At 47.3% G+C, this 16,079-nt stretch overlaps 14 non-coding genes across 14 annotated transcripts; all 14 read left to right on the top strand.

The window, feature by feature from the left end:
- The first annotated feature begins 2,014 nt into the window (after positions 1 to 2,014).
- Positions 2,015 to 2,101, top strand: trnay-gua. The gene is given in 2 exon segments: positions 2,015 to 2,051; positions 2,066 to 2,101. It is a non-coding gene; the product is annotated as a tRNA-Tyr (tRNA).
- Positions 2,102 to 3,746: 1,645 nt separating this feature from the next.
- Positions 3,747 to 3,833, top strand: trnay-gua. The gene is given in 2 exon segments: positions 3,747 to 3,783; positions 3,798 to 3,833. It is a non-coding gene; the product is annotated as a tRNA-Tyr (tRNA).
- Positions 3,834 to 4,900: 1,067 nt separating this feature from the next.
- trnay-gua lies at positions 4,901 to 4,987 on the top strand. The gene is given in 2 exon segments: positions 4,901 to 4,937; positions 4,952 to 4,987. It is a non-coding gene; the product is annotated as a tRNA-Tyr (tRNA).
- Positions 4,988 to 6,632: 1,645 nt separating this feature from the next.
- Positions 6,633 to 6,719, top strand: trnay-gua. The gene is given in 2 exon segments: positions 6,633 to 6,669; positions 6,684 to 6,719. It is a non-coding gene; the product is annotated as a tRNA-Tyr (tRNA).
- A 1,067-nt stretch (positions 6,720 to 7,786) lies between these two features.
- Positions 7,787 to 7,873, top strand: trnay-gua. Its single transcript is given in 2 exon segments — positions 7,787 to 7,823; positions 7,838 to 7,873. It is a non-coding gene; the product is annotated as a tRNA-Tyr (tRNA).
- A 1,645-nt stretch (positions 7,874 to 9,518) lies between these two features.
- On the top strand, positions 9,519 to 9,605 carry trnay-gua. Its single transcript is given in 2 exon segments — positions 9,519 to 9,555; positions 9,570 to 9,605. It is a non-coding gene; the product is annotated as a tRNA-Tyr (tRNA).
- A 1,067-nt stretch (positions 9,606 to 10,672) lies between these two features.
- Positions 10,673 to 10,759, top strand: trnay-gua. Its single transcript is given in 2 exon segments — positions 10,673 to 10,709; positions 10,724 to 10,759. It is a non-coding gene; the product is annotated as a tRNA-Tyr (tRNA).
- A 490-nt stretch (positions 10,760 to 11,249) lies between these two features.
- trnay-gua lies at positions 11,250 to 11,336 on the top strand. The gene is given in 2 exon segments: positions 11,250 to 11,286; positions 11,301 to 11,336. It is a non-coding gene; the product is annotated as a tRNA-Tyr (tRNA).
- Positions 11,337 to 11,826: 490 nt separating this feature from the next.
- On the top strand, positions 11,827 to 11,913 carry trnay-gua. Its single transcript is given in 2 exon segments — positions 11,827 to 11,863; positions 11,878 to 11,913. It is a non-coding gene; the product is annotated as a tRNA-Tyr (tRNA).
- A 1,067-nt stretch (positions 11,914 to 12,980) lies between these two features.
- Positions 12,981 to 13,067, top strand: trnay-gua. The gene is given in 2 exon segments: positions 12,981 to 13,017; positions 13,032 to 13,067. It is a non-coding gene; the product is annotated as a tRNA-Tyr (tRNA).
- A 490-nt stretch (positions 13,068 to 13,557) lies between these two features.
- Positions 13,558 to 13,644, top strand: trnay-gua. The gene is given in 2 exon segments: positions 13,558 to 13,594; positions 13,609 to 13,644. It is a non-coding gene; the product is annotated as a tRNA-Tyr (tRNA).
- A 490-nt stretch (positions 13,645 to 14,134) lies between these two features.
- Positions 14,135 to 14,221, top strand: trnay-gua. Its single transcript is given in 2 exon segments — positions 14,135 to 14,171; positions 14,186 to 14,221. It is a non-coding gene; the product is annotated as a tRNA-Tyr (tRNA).
- A 490-nt stretch (positions 14,222 to 14,711) lies between these two features.
- On the top strand, positions 14,712 to 14,798 carry trnay-gua. Its single transcript is given in 2 exon segments — positions 14,712 to 14,748; positions 14,763 to 14,798. It is a non-coding gene; the product is annotated as a tRNA-Tyr (tRNA).
- Positions 14,799 to 15,289: 491 nt separating this feature from the next.
- trnay-gua lies at positions 15,290 to 15,376 on the top strand. The gene is given in 2 exon segments: positions 15,290 to 15,326; positions 15,341 to 15,376. It is a non-coding gene; the product is annotated as a tRNA-Tyr (tRNA).
- Positions 15,377 to 16,079: the final 703 nt, after the last annotated feature.

Raw genomic sequence — 16,079 nt, 5'->3', positions numbered from 1 at the left:
GCTGCAAAAACGGTTTATCCAATCAAATCTAGCCGAGTGTCATTAATCTTATATCAAAAAAAAAAAAATCTACCTGGTACTGTTTTCAGTATAAAGACACTTACCTAGTGCTTTCTCATCAAATCATTTGACTTCATTTAAAAAGCATTACCAAATCCATGTGTTGATCTTCATATAAGATCAATAACACTTGGTTAGATTTCATTTTTTTGCAGTGTTTTTAGGGTCTTTTCCATAGGGCTCTGGTGTCCATCTGGTTTCGTGTTCCAGAACAGAGCCAGGTCCTTCGATAGCTCAGTTGGTAGAGCGGAGGACTGTAGGTGAACAACCGGCCATCCTTAGGTTGCTGGTTCGACTCCGGCTCGAAGGAAGCGATGCTTTTTGGTGATCTCTTTGTCTGCGACAAGACCAAGGCCTGGCAAAAGCCGCATTCCCTGACCGGGAATCGAACCCGGGCCGCGGCGGTGAGAGCGCCGAATCCTAACCACTAGACCACCAGGGAGACATGCTGTTTGCCTTTGGCACGAGTGGATGTGACGTCTTGCTCTCTGCGGGGCAGACTGCGGGAGATGGCTTCGCTGCAAAAACGGTTTATCCAATCAAATTTAGCCGAGTGTCATTAATCTTATATCAAAAAAAAAAAAATCTACCTGGTACTGTTTTCAGTATAAAGACACTTACCTAGTGCTTTCTCATCAAATCATTTGACTTCATTTAAAAAGCATTACCAAATCCATGTGTTGATCTTCATATAAGATCAATAACACTTGGTTAGATTTCATTTTTTTGCAGTGTTTTTAGGGTCTTTTCCATAGGGCTCTGGTGTCCATCTGGTTTCGTGTCCCAGAACAGAGCCAGGTCCTTCGATAGCTCAGTTGGTAGAGTGGAGGACTGTAGGTGAACAACCGGCCATCCTTAGGTCGCTGGTTCGACTCCGGCTCGAAGGAAGCGATGCTTTTTGGTGATCTCTTTGTCTGCGACAAGACCAAGGCCTGGCAAAAGCCGCATTCCCTGACCGGGAATCGAACCCGGGCCGCGGCGGTGAGAGCGCCGAATCCTAACCACTAGACCACCAGGGAGACATGCTGTTTGCCTTTGGCACGAGTGGACGTGACGTCTTGCTCTCTGCGGGGCAGACTGCGGGAGATGGCTTCGCTGCAAAAACGGTTTATCCAATCAAATCTAGCCGAGTGTCATTAATCTTATATCAAAAAAAAAAAAATCTACCTGGTACTGTTTTCAGTATAAAGACACTTACCTAGTGCTTTCTCATCAAATCATTTGACTTCATTTAAAAAGCATTACCAAATCCATGTGTTGATCTTCATATAAGATCAATAACACTTGGTTAGAGTTCATTTTTTTGCAGTGTTTTTAGGGTCTTTTCCATAGGGCTCTGGTGTCCATCTGGTTTCGTGTCCCAGAACAGAGCCAGGTCCTTCGATAGCTCAGTTGGTGGAGCGGAGGACTGTAGGTGAACAACCGGCCATCCTTAGGTCGCTGGTTCGACTCCGGCTCGAAGGAAGCGATGCTTTTTGGTGATCTCTTTGTCTGCGACAAGACCAAGGCCTGGCAAAAGCCGCATTCCCTGACCGGGAATCGAACCCGGGCCGCGGCGGTGAGAGCGCCGAATCCTAACCACTACACCACCAGGGAGACATGCTGTTTGCCTTTGGCACGAGTGGACGTGACGTCTTGCTCTCTGCGGGGCAGACTGCGGGAGATGGCTTCGCTGCAAAAACGGTTTATCCAATCAAATCTAGCCGAGTGTCATTAATCTTATATCAAAAAAAAAAAAATCTACCTGGTACTGTTTTCAGTATAAAGACACTTACCTAGTGCTTTCTCATCAAATCATTTGACTTCATTTAAAAAGCATTACCAAATCCATGTGTTGATCTTCATATAAGATCAATAACACTTGGTTAGATTTCATTTTTTTGCAGTGTTTTTAGGGTCTTTTCCATAGGGCTCTGGTGTCCATCTGGTTTCGTGTCCCAGAACAGAGCCAGGTCCTTCGATAGCTCAGTTGGTAGAGCGGAGGACTGTAGGTGAACAACCGGCCATCCTTAGGTCGCTGGTTCGACTCCGGCTCGAAGGAAGCGATGCTTTTTGGTGATCTCTTTGTCTGCGACAAGCCCAAGGCCTGGCAAAAGCCGCATTCCCTGACCGGGAATCGAACCCGGGCCGCGGCGGTGAGAGCGCCGAATCCTAACCACTAGACCACCAGGGAGACATGCTGTTTGCCTTTGGCACGAGTGGACGTGACGTCTTGCTCTCTGCGGGGCAGACTGCGGGAGATGGCTTCGCTGCAAAAACGGTTTATCCAATCAAATCTAGCCGAGTGTCATTAATCTTATATCAAAAAAAAAAAAATCTACCTGGTACTGTTTTCAGTATAAAGACACTTACCTAGTGCTTTCTCATCAAATCATTTGACTTCATTTAAAAAGCATTACCAAATCCATGTGTTGATCTTCATATAAGATCAATAACACTTGGTTAGATTTCATTTTTTTGCAGTGTTTTTAGGGTCTTTTCCATAGGGCTCTGGTGTCCATCTGGTTTCGTGTTCCAGAACAGAGCCAGGTCCTTCGATAGCTCAGTTGGTAGAGCGGAGGACTGTAGGTGAACAACCGGCCATCCTTAGGTTGCTGGTTCGACTCCGGCTCGAAGGAAGCGATGCTTTTTGGTGATCTCTTTGTCTGCGACAAGACCAAGGCCTGGCAAAAGCCGCATTCCCTGACCGGGAATCGAACCCGGGCCGCGGCGGTGAGAGCGCCGAATCCTAACCACTAGACCACCAGGGAGACATGCTGTTTGCCTTTGGCACGAGTGGATGTGACGTCTTGCTCTCTGCGGGGCAGACTGCGGGAGATGGCTTCGCTGCAAAAACGGTTTATCCAATCAAATCTAGCCGAGTGTCATTAATCTTATATCAAAAAAAAAAAAATCTACCTGGTACTGTTTTCAGTATAAAGACACTTACCTAGTGCTTTCTCATCAAATCATTTGACTTCATTTAAAAAGCATTACCAAATCCATGTGTTGATCTTCATATAAGATCAATAACACTTGGTTAGATTTCATTTTTTTGCAGTGTTTTTAGGGTCTTTTCCATAGGGCTCTGGTGTCCATCTGGTTTCGTGTCCCAGAACAGAGCCAGGTCCTTCGATAGCTCAGTTGGTAGAGTGGAGGACTGTAGGTGAACAACCGGCCATCCTTAGGTCGCTGGTTCGACTCCGGCTCGAAGGAAGCGATGCTTTTTGGTGATCTCTTTGTCTGCGACAAGACCAAGGCCTGGCAAAAGCCGCATTCCCTGACCGGGAATCGAACCCGGGCCGCGGCGGTGAGAGCGCCGAATCCTAACCACTAGACCACCAGGGAGACATGCTGTTTGCCTTTGGCACGAGTGGACGTGACGTCTTGCTCTCTGCGGGGCAGACTGCGGGAGATGGCTTCGCTGCAAAAACGGTTTATCCAATCAAATCTAGCCGAGTGTCATTAATCTTATATCAAAAAAAAAAAAAATCTACCTGGTACTGTTTTCAGTATAAAGACACTTACCTAGTGCTTTCTCATCAAATCATTTGACTTCATTTAAAAAGCATTACCAAATCCATGTGTTGATCTTCATATAAGATCAATAACACTTGGTTAGATTTCATTTTTTTGCAGTGTTTTTAGGGTCTTTTCCATAGGGCTCTGGTGTCCATCTGGTTTCGTGTCCCAGAACAGAGCCAGGTCCTTCGATAGCTCAGTTGGTAGAGCGGAGGACTGTAGGTGAACAACCGGCCATCCTTAGGTCGCTGGTTCGACTCCGGCTCGAAGGAAGCGATGCTTTTTGGTGATCTCTTTGTCTGCGACAAGACCAAGGCCTGGCAAAAGCCGCATTCCCTGACCGGGAATCGAACCCGGGCCGCGGCGGTGAGAGCGCCGAATCCTAACCACTAGACCACCAGGGAGACATGCTGTTTGCCTTTGGCACGAGTGGACGTGACGTCTTGCTCTCTGCGGGGCAGACTGCGGGAGATGGCTTCGCTGCAAAAACGGTTTATCCAATCAAATCTAGCCGAGTGTCATTAATCTTATATCAAAAAAAAAAAAATCTACCTGGTACTGTTTTCAGTATAAAGACACTTACCTAGTGCTTTCTCATCAAATCATTTGACTTCATTTAAAAAGCATTACCAAATCCATGTGTTGATCTTCATATAAGATCAATAACACTTGGTTAGAGTTCATTTTTTTGCAGTGTTTTTAGGGTCTTTTCCATAGGGCTCTGGTGTCCATCTGGTTTCGTGTCCCAGAACAGAGCCAGGTCCTTCGATAGCTCAGTTGGTGGAGCGGAGGACTGTAGGTGAACAACCGGCCATCCTTAGGTCGCTGGTTCGACTCCGGCTCGAAGGAAGCGATGCTTTTTGGTGATCTCTTTGTCTGCGACAAGACCAAGGCCTGGCAAAAGCCGCATTCCCTGACCGGGAATCGAACCCGGGCCGCGGCGGTGAGAGCGCCGAATCCTAACCACTACACCACCAGGGAGACATGCTGTTTGCCTTTGGCACGAGTGGACGTGACGTCTTGCTCTCTGCGGGGCAGACTGCGGGAGATGGCTTCGCTGCAAAAACGGTTTATCCAATCAAATCTAGCCGAGTGTCATTAATCTTATATCAAAAAAAAAAAAATCTACCTGGTACTGTTTTCAGTATAAAGACACTTACCTAGTGCTTTCTCATCAAATCATTTGACTTCATTTAAAAAGCATTACCAAATCCATGTGTTGATCTTCATATAAGATCAATAACACTTGGTTAGATTTCATTTTTTTGCAGTGTTTTTAGGGTCTTTTCCATAGGGCTCTGGTGTCCATCTGGTTTCGTGTCCCAGAACAGAGCCAGGTCCTTCGATAGCTCAGTTGGTAGAGCGGAGGACTGTAGGTGAACAACCGGCCATCCTTAGGTCGCTGGTTCGACTCCGGCTCGAAGGAAGCGATGCTTTTTGGTGATCTCTTTGTCTGCGACAAGCCCAAGGCCTGGCAAAAGCCGCATTCCCTGACCGGGAATCGAACCCGGGCCGCGGCGGTGAGAGCGCCGAATCCTAACCACTAGACCACCAGGGAGACATGCTGTTTGCCTTTGGCACGAGTGGACGTGACGTCTTGCTCTCTGCGGGGCAGACTGCGGGAGATGGCTTCGCTGCAAAAACGGTTTATCCAATCAAATCTAGCCGAGTGTCATTAATCTTATATCAAAAAAAAAAAAATCTACCTGGTACTGTTTTCAGTATAAAGACACTTACCTAGTGCTTTCTCATCAAATCATTTGACTTCATTTAAAAAGCATTACCAAATCCATGTGTTGATCTTCATATAAGATCAATAACACTTGGTTAGATTTCATTTTTTTGCAGTGTTTTTAGGGTCTTTTCCATAGGGCTCTGGTGTCCATCTGGTTTCGTGTTCCAGAACAGAGCCAGGTCCTTCGATAGCTCAGTTGGTAGAGCGGAGGACTGTAGGTGAACAACCGGCCATCCTTAGGTTGCTGGTTCGACTCCGGCTCGAAGGAAGCGATGCTTTTTGGTGATCTCTTTGTCTGCGACAAGACCAAGGCCTGGCAAAAGCCGCATTCCCTGACCGGGAATCGAACCCGGGCCGCGGCGGTGAGAGCGCCGAATCCTAACCACTAGACCACCAGGGAGACATGCTGTTTGCCTTTGGCACGAGTGGATGTGACGTCTTGCTCTCTGCGGGGCAGACTGCGGGAGATGGCTTCGCTGCAAAAACGGTTTATCCAATCAAATCTAGCCGAGTGTCATTAATCTTATATCAAAAAAAAAAAAATCTACCTGGTACTGTTTTCAGTATAAAGACACTTACCTAGTGCTTTCTCATCAAATCATTTGACTTCATTTAAAAAGCATTACCAAATCCATGTGTTGATCTTCATATAAGATCAATAACACTTGGTTAGATTTCATTTTTTTGCAGTGTTTTTAGGGTCTTTTCCATAGGGCTCTGGTGTCCATCTGGTTTCGTGTCCCAGAACAGAGCCAGGTCCTTCGATAGCTCAGTTGGTAGAGTGGAGGACTGTAGGTGAACAACCGGCCATCCTTAGGTCGCTGGTTCGACTCCGGCTCGAAGGAAGCGATGCTTTTTGGTGATCTCTTTGTCTGCGACAAGACCAAGGCCTGGCAAAAGCCGCATTCCCTGACCGGGAATCGAACCCGGGCCGCGGCGGTGAGAGCGCCGAATCCTAACCACTAGACCACCAGGGAGACATGCTGTTTGCCTTTGGCACGAGTGGACGTGACGTCTTGCTCTCTGCGGGGCAGACTGCGGGAGATGGCTTCGCTGCAAAAACGGTTTATCCAATCAAATCTAGCCGAGTGTCATTAATCTTATATCAAAAAAAAAAAAAATCTACCTGGTACTGTTTTCAGTATAAAGACACTTACCTAGTGCTTTCTCATCAAATCATTTGACTTCATTTAAAAAGCATTACCAAATCCATGTGTTGATCTTCATATAAGATCAATAACACTTGGTTAGATTTCATTTTTTTGCAGTGTTTTTAGGGTCTTTTCCATAGGGCTCTGGTGTCCATCTGGTTTCGTGTCCCAGAACAGAGCCAGGTCCTTCGATAGCTCAGTTGGTAGAGCGGAGGACTGTAGGTGAACAACCGGCCATCCTTAGGTCGCTGGTTCGACTCCGGCTCGAAGGAAGCGATGCTTTTTGGTGATCTCTTTGTCTGCGACAAGACCAAGGCCTGGCAAAAGCCGCATTCCCTGACCGGGAATCGAACCCGGGCCGCGGCGGTGAGAGCGCCGAATCCTAACCACTAGACCACCAGGGAGACATGCTGTTTGCCTTTGGCACGAGTGGACGTGACGTCTTGCTCTCTGCGGGGCAGACTGCGGGAGATGGCTTCGCTGCAAAAACGGTTTATCCAATCAAATCTAGCCGAGTGTCATTAATCTTATATCAAAAAAAAAAAAATCTACCTGGTACTGTTTTCAGTATAAAGACACTTACCTAGTGCTTTCTCATCAAATCATTTGACTTCATTTAAAAAGCATTACCAAATCCATGTGTTGATCTTCATATAAGATCAATAACACTTGGTTAGAGTTCATTTTTTTGCAGTGTTTTTAGGGTCTTTTCCATAGGGCTCTGGTGTCCATCTGGTTTCGTGTCCCAGAACAGAGCCAGGTCCTTCGATAGCTCAGTTGGTGGAGCGGAGGACTGTAGGTGAACAACCGGCCATCCTTAGGTCGCTGGTTCGACTCCGGCTCGAAGGAAGCGATGCTTTTTGGTGATCTCTTTGTCTGCGACAAGACCAAGGCCTGGCAAAAGCCGCATTCCCTGACCGGGAATCGAACCCGGGCCGCGGCGGTGAGAGCGCCGAATCCTAACCACTACACCACCAGGGAGACATGCTGTTTGCCTTTGGCACGAGTGGACGTGACGTCTTGCTCTCTGCGGGGCAGACTGCGGGAGATGGCTTCGCTGCAAAAACGGTTTATCCAATCAAATCTAGCCGAGTGTCATTAATCTTATATCAAAAAAAAAAAAATCTACCTGGTACTGTTTTCAGTATAAAGACACTTACCTAGTGCTTTCTCATCAAATCATTTGACTTCATTTAAAAAGCATTACCAAATCCATGTGTTGATCTTCATATAAGATCAATAACACTTGGTTAGATTTCATTTTTTTGCAGTGTTTTTAGGGTCTTTTCCATAGGGCTCTGGTGTCCATCTGGTTTCGTGTCCCAGAACAGAGCCAGGTCCTTCGATAGCTCAGTTGGTAGAGCGGAGGACTGTAGGTGAACAACCGGCCATCCTTAGGTCGCTGGTTCGACTCCGGCTCGAAGGAAGCGATGCTTTTTGGTGATCTCTTTGTCTGCGACAAGCCCAAGGCCTGGCAAAAGCCGCATTCCCTGACCGGGAATCGAACCCGGGCCGCGGCGGTGAGAGCGCCGAATCCTAACCACTAGACCACCAGGGAGACATGCTGTTTGCCTTTGGCACGAGTGGACGTGACGTCTTGCTCTCTGCGGGGCAGACTGCGGGAGATGGCTTCGCTGCAAAAACGGTTTATCCAATCAAATCTAGCCGAGTGTCATTAATCTTATATCAAAAAAAAAAAAATCTACCTGGTACTGTTTTCAGTATAAAGACACTTACCTAGTGCTTTCTCATCAAATCATTTGACTTCATTTAAAAAGCATTACCAAATCCATGTGTTGATCTTCATATAAGATCAATAACACTTGGTTAGATTTCATTTTTTTGCAGTGTTTTTAGGGTCTTTTCCATAGGGCTCTGGTGTCCATCTGGTTTCGTGTTCCAGAACAGAGCCAGGTCCTTCGATAGCTCAGTTGGTAGAGCGGAGGACTGTAGGTGAACAACCGGCCATCCTTAGGTTGCTGGTTCGACTCCGGCTCGAAGGAAGCGATGCTTTTTGGTGATCTCTTTGTCTGCGACAAGACCAAGGCCTGGCAAAAGCCGCATTCCCTGACCGGGAATCGAACCCGGGCCGCGGCGGTGAGAGCGCCGAATCCTAACCACTAGACCACCAGGGAGACATGCTGTTTGCCTTTGGCACGAGTGGATGTGACGTCTTGCTCTCTGCGGGGCAGACTGCGGGAGATGGCTTCGCTGCAAAAACGGTTTATCCAATCAAATCTAGCCGAGTGTCATTAATCTTATATCAAAAAAAAAAAAATCTACCTGGTACTGTTTTCAGTATAAAGACACTTACCTAGTGCTTTCTCATCAAATCATTTGACTTCATTTAAAAAGCATTACCAAATCCATGTGTTGATCTTCATATAAGATCAATAACACTTGGTTAGATTTCATTTTTTTGCAGTGTTTTTAGGGTCTTTTCCATAGGGCTCTGGTGTCCATCTGGTTTCGTGTCCCAGAACAGAGCCAGGTCCTTCGATAGCTCAGTTGGTAGAGTGGAGGACTGTAGGTGAACAACCGGCCATCCTTAGGTCGCTGGTTCGACTCCGGCTCGAAGGAAGCGATGCTTTTTGGTGATCTCTTTGTCTGCGACAAGACCAAGGCCTGGCAAAAGCCGCATTCCCTGACCGGGAATCGAACCCGGGCCGCGGCGGTGAGAGCGCCGAATCCTAACCACTAGACCACCAGGGAGACATGCTGTTTGCCTTTGGCACGAGTGGACGTGACGTCTTGCTCTCTGCGGGGCAGACTGCGGGAGATGGCTTCGCTGCAAAAACGGTTTATCCAATCAAATCTAGCCGAGTGTCATTAATCTTATATCAAAAAAAAAAAAAATCTACCTGGTACTGTTTTCAGTATAAAGACACTTACCTAGTGCTTTCTCATCAAATCATTTGACTTCATTTAAAAAGCATTACCAAATCCATGTGTTGATCTTCATATAAGATCAATAACACTTGGTTAGATTTCATTTTTTTGCAGTGTTTTTAGGGTCTTTTCCATAGGGCTCTGGTGTCCATCTGGTTTCGTGTCCCAGAACAGAGCCAGGTCCTTCGATAGCTCAGTTGGTAGAGCGGAGGACTGTAGGTGAACAACCGGCCATCCTTAGGTCGCTGGTTCGACTCCGGCTCGAAGGAAGCGATGCTTTTTGGTGATCTCTTTGTCTGCGACAAGACCAAGGCCTGGCAAAAGCCGCATTCCCTGACCGGGAATCGAACCCGGGCCGCGGCGGTGAGAGCGCCGAATCCTAACCACTAGACCACCAGGGAGACATGCTGTTTGCCTTTGGCACGAGTGGACGTGACGTCTTGCTCTCTGCGGGGCAGACTGCGGGAGATGGCTTCGCTGCAAAAACGGTTTATCCAATCAAATCTAGCCGAGTGTCATTAATCTTATATCAAAAAAAAAAAAATCTACCTGGTACTGTTTTCAGTATAAAGACACTTACCTAGTGCTTTCTCATCAAATCATTTGACTTCATTTAAAAAGCATTACCAAATCCATGTGTTGATCTTCATATAAGATCAATAACACTTGGTTAGAGTTCATTTTTTTGCAGTGTTTTTAGGGTCTTTTCCATAGGGCTCTGGTGTCCATCTGGTTTCGTGTCCCAGAACAGAGCCAGGTCCTTCGATAGCTCAGTTGGTGGAGCGGAGGACTGTAGGTGAACAACCGGCCATCCTTAGGTCGCTGGTTCGACTCCGGCTCGAAGGAAGCGATGCTTTTTGGTGATCTCTTTGTCTGCGACAAGACCAAGGCCTGGCAAAAGCCGCATTCCCTGACCGGGAATCGAACCCGGGCCGCGGCGGTGAGAGCGCCGAATCCTAACCACTACACCACCAGGGAGACATGCTGTTTGCCTTTGGCACGAGTGGACGTGACGTCTTGCTCTCTGCGGGGCAGACTGCGGGAGATGGCTTCGCTGCAAAAACGGTTTATCCAATCAAATCTAGCCGAGTGTCATTAATCTTATATCAAAAAAAAAAAAATCTACCTGGTACTGTTTTCAGTATAAAGACACTTACCTAGTGCTTTCTCATCAAATCATTTGACTTCATTTAAAAAGCATTACCAAATCCATGTGTTGATCTTCATATAAGATCAATAACACTTGGTTAGATTTCATTTTTTTGCAGTGTTTTTAGGGTCTTTTCCATAGGGCTCTGGTGTCCATCTGGTTTCGTGTCCCAGAACAGAGCCAGGTCCTTCGATAGCTCAGTTGGTAGAGCGGAGGACTGTAGGTGAACAACCGGCCATCCTTAGGTCGCTGGTTCGACTCCGGCTCGAAGGAAGCGATGCTTTTTGGTGATCTCTTTGTCTGCGACAAGCCCAAGGCCTGGCAAAAGCCGCATTCCCTGACCGGGAATCGAACCCGGGCCGCGGCGGTGAGAGCGCCGAATCCTAACCACTAGACCACCAGGGAGACATGCTGTTTGCCTTTGGCACGAGTGGACGTGACGTCTTGCTCTCTGCGGGGCAGACTGCGGGAGATGGCTTCGCTGCAAAAACGGTTTATCCAATCAAATCTAGCCGAGTGTCATTAATCTTATATCAAAAAAAAAAAAATCTACCTGGTACTGTTTTCAGTATAAAGACACTTACCTAGTGCTTTCTCATCAAATCATTTGACTTCATTTAAAAAGCATTACCAAATCCATGTGTTGATCTTCATATAAGATCAATAACACTTGGTTAGATTTCATTTTTTTCCAGTGTTTTTAGGGTCTTTTCCATAGGGCTCTGGTGTCCATCTGGTTTCGTGGCCCAGAACAGAGCCAGGTCCTTCGATAGCTCAGTTGGTAGAGCGGAGGACTGTAGGTGAACAACCGGCCATCCTTAGGTCGCTGGTTCGACTCCGGCTCGAAGGAAGCGATGCTTTTTGGTGATCTCTTTGTCTGCGACAAGACCAAGGCCTGGCAAAAGCCGCATTCCCTGACCGGGAATCGAACCCGGGCCGCGGCGGTGAGAGCGCCGAATCCTAACCACTAGACCACCAGGGAGACATGCTGTCTGCCTTTGGCACGAGTGGACGTGACGTCTTGCTCTCTGCGGGGCAGACTGCGGGAGATGGCTTCGCTGCAAAAACGGTTTATCCAATCAAATCTAGCCGAGTGTCATTAATCTTATATCAAAAAAAAAAAAATCTACCTGGTACTGTTTTCAGTATAAAGACACTTACCTAGTGCTTTCTCATCAAATCATTTGACTTCATTTAAAAAGCATTACCAAATCCATGTGTTGATCTTCATATAAGATCAATAACACTTGGTTAGATTTCATTTTTTTGCAGTGTTTTTAGGGTCTTTTCCATAGGGCTCTGGTGTCCATCTGGTTTCGTGGCCCAGAACAGAGCCAGGTCCTTCGATAGCTCAGTTGGTAGAGCGGAGGACTGTAGGTGAACAACCGGCCATCCTTAGGTCGCTGGTTCGACTCCGGCTCGAAGGAAGCGATGCTTTTTGGTGATCTCTTTGTCTGCGACAAGACCAAGGCCTGGCAAAAGCCGCATTCCCTGACCGGGAATCGAACCCGGGCCGCGGCGGTGAGAGCGCCGAATCCTAACCACTAGACCACCAGGGAGACATGCTGTTTGCCTTTGGCACGAGTGGACGTGACGTCTTGCTCTCTGCGGGGCAGACTGCGGGAGATGGCTTCGCTGCAAAAACGGTTTATCCAATCAAATCTAGCCGAGTGTCATTAATCTTATATCAAAAAAAAAAAAATCTACCTGGTACTGTTTTCAGTATAAAGACACTTACCTAGTGCTTTCTCATCAAATCATTTGACTTCATTTAAAAAGCATTACCAAATCCATGTGTTGATCTTCATATAAGATCAATAACACTTGGTTAGAGTTCATTTTTTTGCAGTGTTTTTAGGGTCTTTTCCATAGGGCTCTGGTGTCCATCTGGTTTCGTGTCCCAGAACAGAGCCAGGTCCTTCGATAGCTCAGTTGGTAGAGCGGAGGACTGTAGGTGAACAACCGGCCATCCTTAGGTCGCTGGTTCGACTCCGGCTCGACGGAAGCGATGCTTTTTGGTGATCTCTTTGTCTGCGACAAGACCAAGGCCTGGCAAAAGCCGCATTCCCTGACCGGGAATCGAACCCGGGCCGCGGCGGTGAGAGCGCCGAATCCTAACCACTAGACCACCAGGGAGACATGCTGTTTGCCTTTGGCACGAGTGGACGTGACGTCTTGCTCTCTGCGGGGCAGACTGCGGGAGATGGCTTCGCTGCAAAAACGGTTTATCCAATCAAATCTAGCCGAGTGTCATTAATCTTATATCAAAAAAAAAAAAATCTACCTGGTACTGTTTTCAGTATAAAGACACTTACCTAGTGCTTTCTCATCAAATCATTTGACTTCATTTAAAAAGCATTACCAAATCCATGTGTTGATCTTCATATAAGATCAATAACACTTGGTTAGATTTCATTTTTTTGCAGTGTTTTTAGGGTCTTTTCCATAGGGCTCTGGTGTCCATCTGGTTTCGTGTCCCAGAGCAGAGCCAGGTCCTTCGATAGCTCAGTTGGTAGAGCGGAGGACTGTAGGTGAACAACCGGCCATCCTTAGGTCGCTGGTTCGACTCCGGCTCGAAGGAAGCGATGCTTTTTGGTGATCTCTTTGTCTGCGACAAGCCCAAGGCCTGGCAAAAGCCGCATTCCCTGACCGGGAATCGAACCCGGGCCGCGGCGGTGAGAGCGCCGAATCCTAACCACTAGACCACCAGGGAGACATGCTGTTTGCCTTTGGCACGAGTGGACGTGACGTCTTGCTCTCTGCGGGGCAGACTGCGGGAGATGGCTTCGCTGCAAAAACGGTTTATCCAATCAAATCTAGCCGAGTGTCATTAATCTTATATCAAAAAAAAAAAAATCTACCTGGTACTGTTTTCAGTATAAAGACACTTACCTAGTGCTTTCTCATCAAATCATTTGACTTCATTTAAAAAGCATTACCAAATCCATGTGTTGATCTTCATATAAGATCAATAACACTTGGTTAGATTTCATTTTTTTGCAGTGTTTTTAGGGTCTTTTCCATAGGGCTCTGGTGTCCATCTGGTTTCGTGGCCCAGAACAGAGCCAGGTCCTTCGATAGCTCAGTTGGTAGAGCGGAGGACTGTAGGTGAACAACCGGCCATCCTTAGGTCGCTGGTTCGACTCCGGCTCGAAGGAAGCGATGCTTTTTGGTGATCTCTTTGTCTGCGACAAGACCAAGGCCTGGCAAAAGCCGCATTCCCTGACCGGGAATCGAACCCGGGCCGCGGCGGTGAGAGCGCCGAATCCTAACCACTAGACCACCAGGGAGACATGCTGTTTGCCTTTGGCACGAGTGGACGTGACGTCTTGCTCTCTGCGGGGCAGACTGCGGGAGATGGCTTCGCTGCAAAAACGGTTTATCCAATCAAATCTAGCCGAGTGTCATTAATCTTATATCAAAAAAAAAAAAATCTACCTGGTACTGTTTTCAGTATAAAGACACTTACCTAGTGCTTTCTCATCAAATCATTTGACTTCATTTAAAAAGCATTACCAAATCCATGTGTTGATCTTCATATAAGATCAATAACACTTGGTTAGATTTCATTTTTTTGCAGTGTTTTTAGGGTCTTTTCCATAGGGCTCTGGTGTCCATCTGGTTTCGTGTCCCAGAGCAGAGCCAGGTCCTTCGATAGCTCAGTTGGTAGAGCGGAGGACTGTAGGTGAACAACCGGCCATCCTTAGGTCGCTGGTTCGACTCCGGCTCGAAGGAAGCGATGCTTTTTGGTGATCTCTTTGTCTGCGACAAGCCCAAGGCCTGGCAAAAGCCGCATTCCCTGACCGGGAATCGAACCCGGGCCGCGGCGGTGAGAGCGCCGAATCCTAACCACTAGACCACCAGGGAGACATGCTGTTTGCCTTTGGCACGAGTGGACGTGACGTCTTGCTCTCTGCGGGGCAGACTGCGGGAGATGGCTTCGCTGCAAAAACGGTTTATCCAATCAAATCTAGCCGAGTGTCATTAATCTTATATCAAAAAAAAAAAAATCTACCTGGTACTGTTTTCAGTATAAAGACACTTACCTAGTGCTTTCTCATCAAATCATTTGACTTCATTTAAAAAGCATTACCAAATCCATGTGTTGATCTTCATATAAGATCAATAACACTTGGTTAGATTTCATTTTTTTGCAGTGTTTTTAGGGTCTTTTCCATAGGGCTCTGGTGTCCATCTGGTTTCGTGTCCCAGAACAGAGCCAGGTCCTTCGATAGCTCAGTTGGTAGAGCGGAGGACTGTAGGTGAACAACCGGCCATCCTTAGGTCGCTGGTTCGACTCCGGCTCGAAGGAAGCGATGCTTTTTGGTGATCTCTTTGTCTGCGACAAGACCAAGGCCTGGCAAAAGCCGCATTCCCTGACCGGGAATCGAACCCGGGCCGCGGCGGTGAGAGCGCCGAATCCTAACCACTAGACCACCAGGGAGACATGCTGTTTGCCTTTGGCACGAGTGGACGTGACGTCTTGCTCTCTGCGGGGCAGACTGCGGGAGATGGCTTCGCTGCAAAAACGGTTTATCCAATCAAATCTAGCCGAGTGTCATTAATCTTATATCAAAAAAAAAAAAAATCTACCTGGTACTGTTTTCAGTATAAAGACACTTACCTAGTGCTTTCTCATCAAATCATTTGACTTCATTTAAAAAGCATTACCAAATCCATGTGTTGATCTTCATATAAGATCAATAACACTTGGTTAGATTTCATTTTTTTGCAGTGTTTTTAGGGTCTTTTCCATAGGGCTCTGGTGTCCATCTGGTTTCGTGTCCCAGAACAGAGCCAGGTCCTTCGATAGCTCAGTTGGTAGAGCGGAGGACTGTAGGTGAACAACCGGCCATCCTTAGGTCGCTGGTTCGACTCCGGCTCGAAGGAAGCGATGCTTTTTGGTGATCTCTTTGTCTGCGACAAGACCAAGGCCTGGCAAAAGCCGCATTCCCTGACCGGGAATCGAACCCGGGCCGCGGCGGTGAGAGCGCCGAATCCTAACCACTAGACCACCAGGGAGACATGCTGTTTGCCTTTGGCACGAGTGGACGTGACGTCTTGCTCTCTGCGGGGCAGACTGCGGGAGATGGCTTCGCTGCAAAAACGGTTTATCCAATCAAATCTAGCCGAGTGTCATTAATCTTATATCAAAAAAAAAAAAATCTACCTGGTACTGTTTTCAGTATAAAGACACTTACCTAGTGCTTTCTCATCAAATCATTTGACTTCATTTAAAAAGCATTACCAAATCCATGTGTTGATCTTCATATAAGATCAATAACACTTGGTTAGAGTTCATTTTTTTGCAGTGTTTTTAGGGTCTTTTCCATAGGGCTCTGGTGTCCATCTGGTTTCGTGTCCCAGAACAGAGCCAGGTCCTTCGATAGCTCAGTTGGTAGAGCGGAGGACTGTAGGTGAACAACCGGCCATCCTTAGGTAGCTGGTTCGACTCCGGCTCGAAGGAAGCGATGCTTTTTGGTGATCTCTTTGTCTGCGACAAGCCCAAGGCCTGGCAAAAGCCGCATTCCCTGACCGGGAATCGAACCCGGGCCGCGGCGGTGAGAGCGCCGAATCCTAACCACTAGACCAC

This window comes from Alosa sapidissima, chromosome 10 (genome assembly GCF_018492685.1).
Source record: "Alosa sapidissima isolate fAloSap1 chromosome 10, fAloSap1.pri, whole genome shotgun sequence".
Lineage (NCBI taxonomy): Eukaryota > Metazoa > Chordata > Actinopteri > Clupeiformes > Clupeidae > Alosa > Alosa sapidissima.
This window is presented reverse-complemented; position numbering and strand designations above follow the sequence as displayed.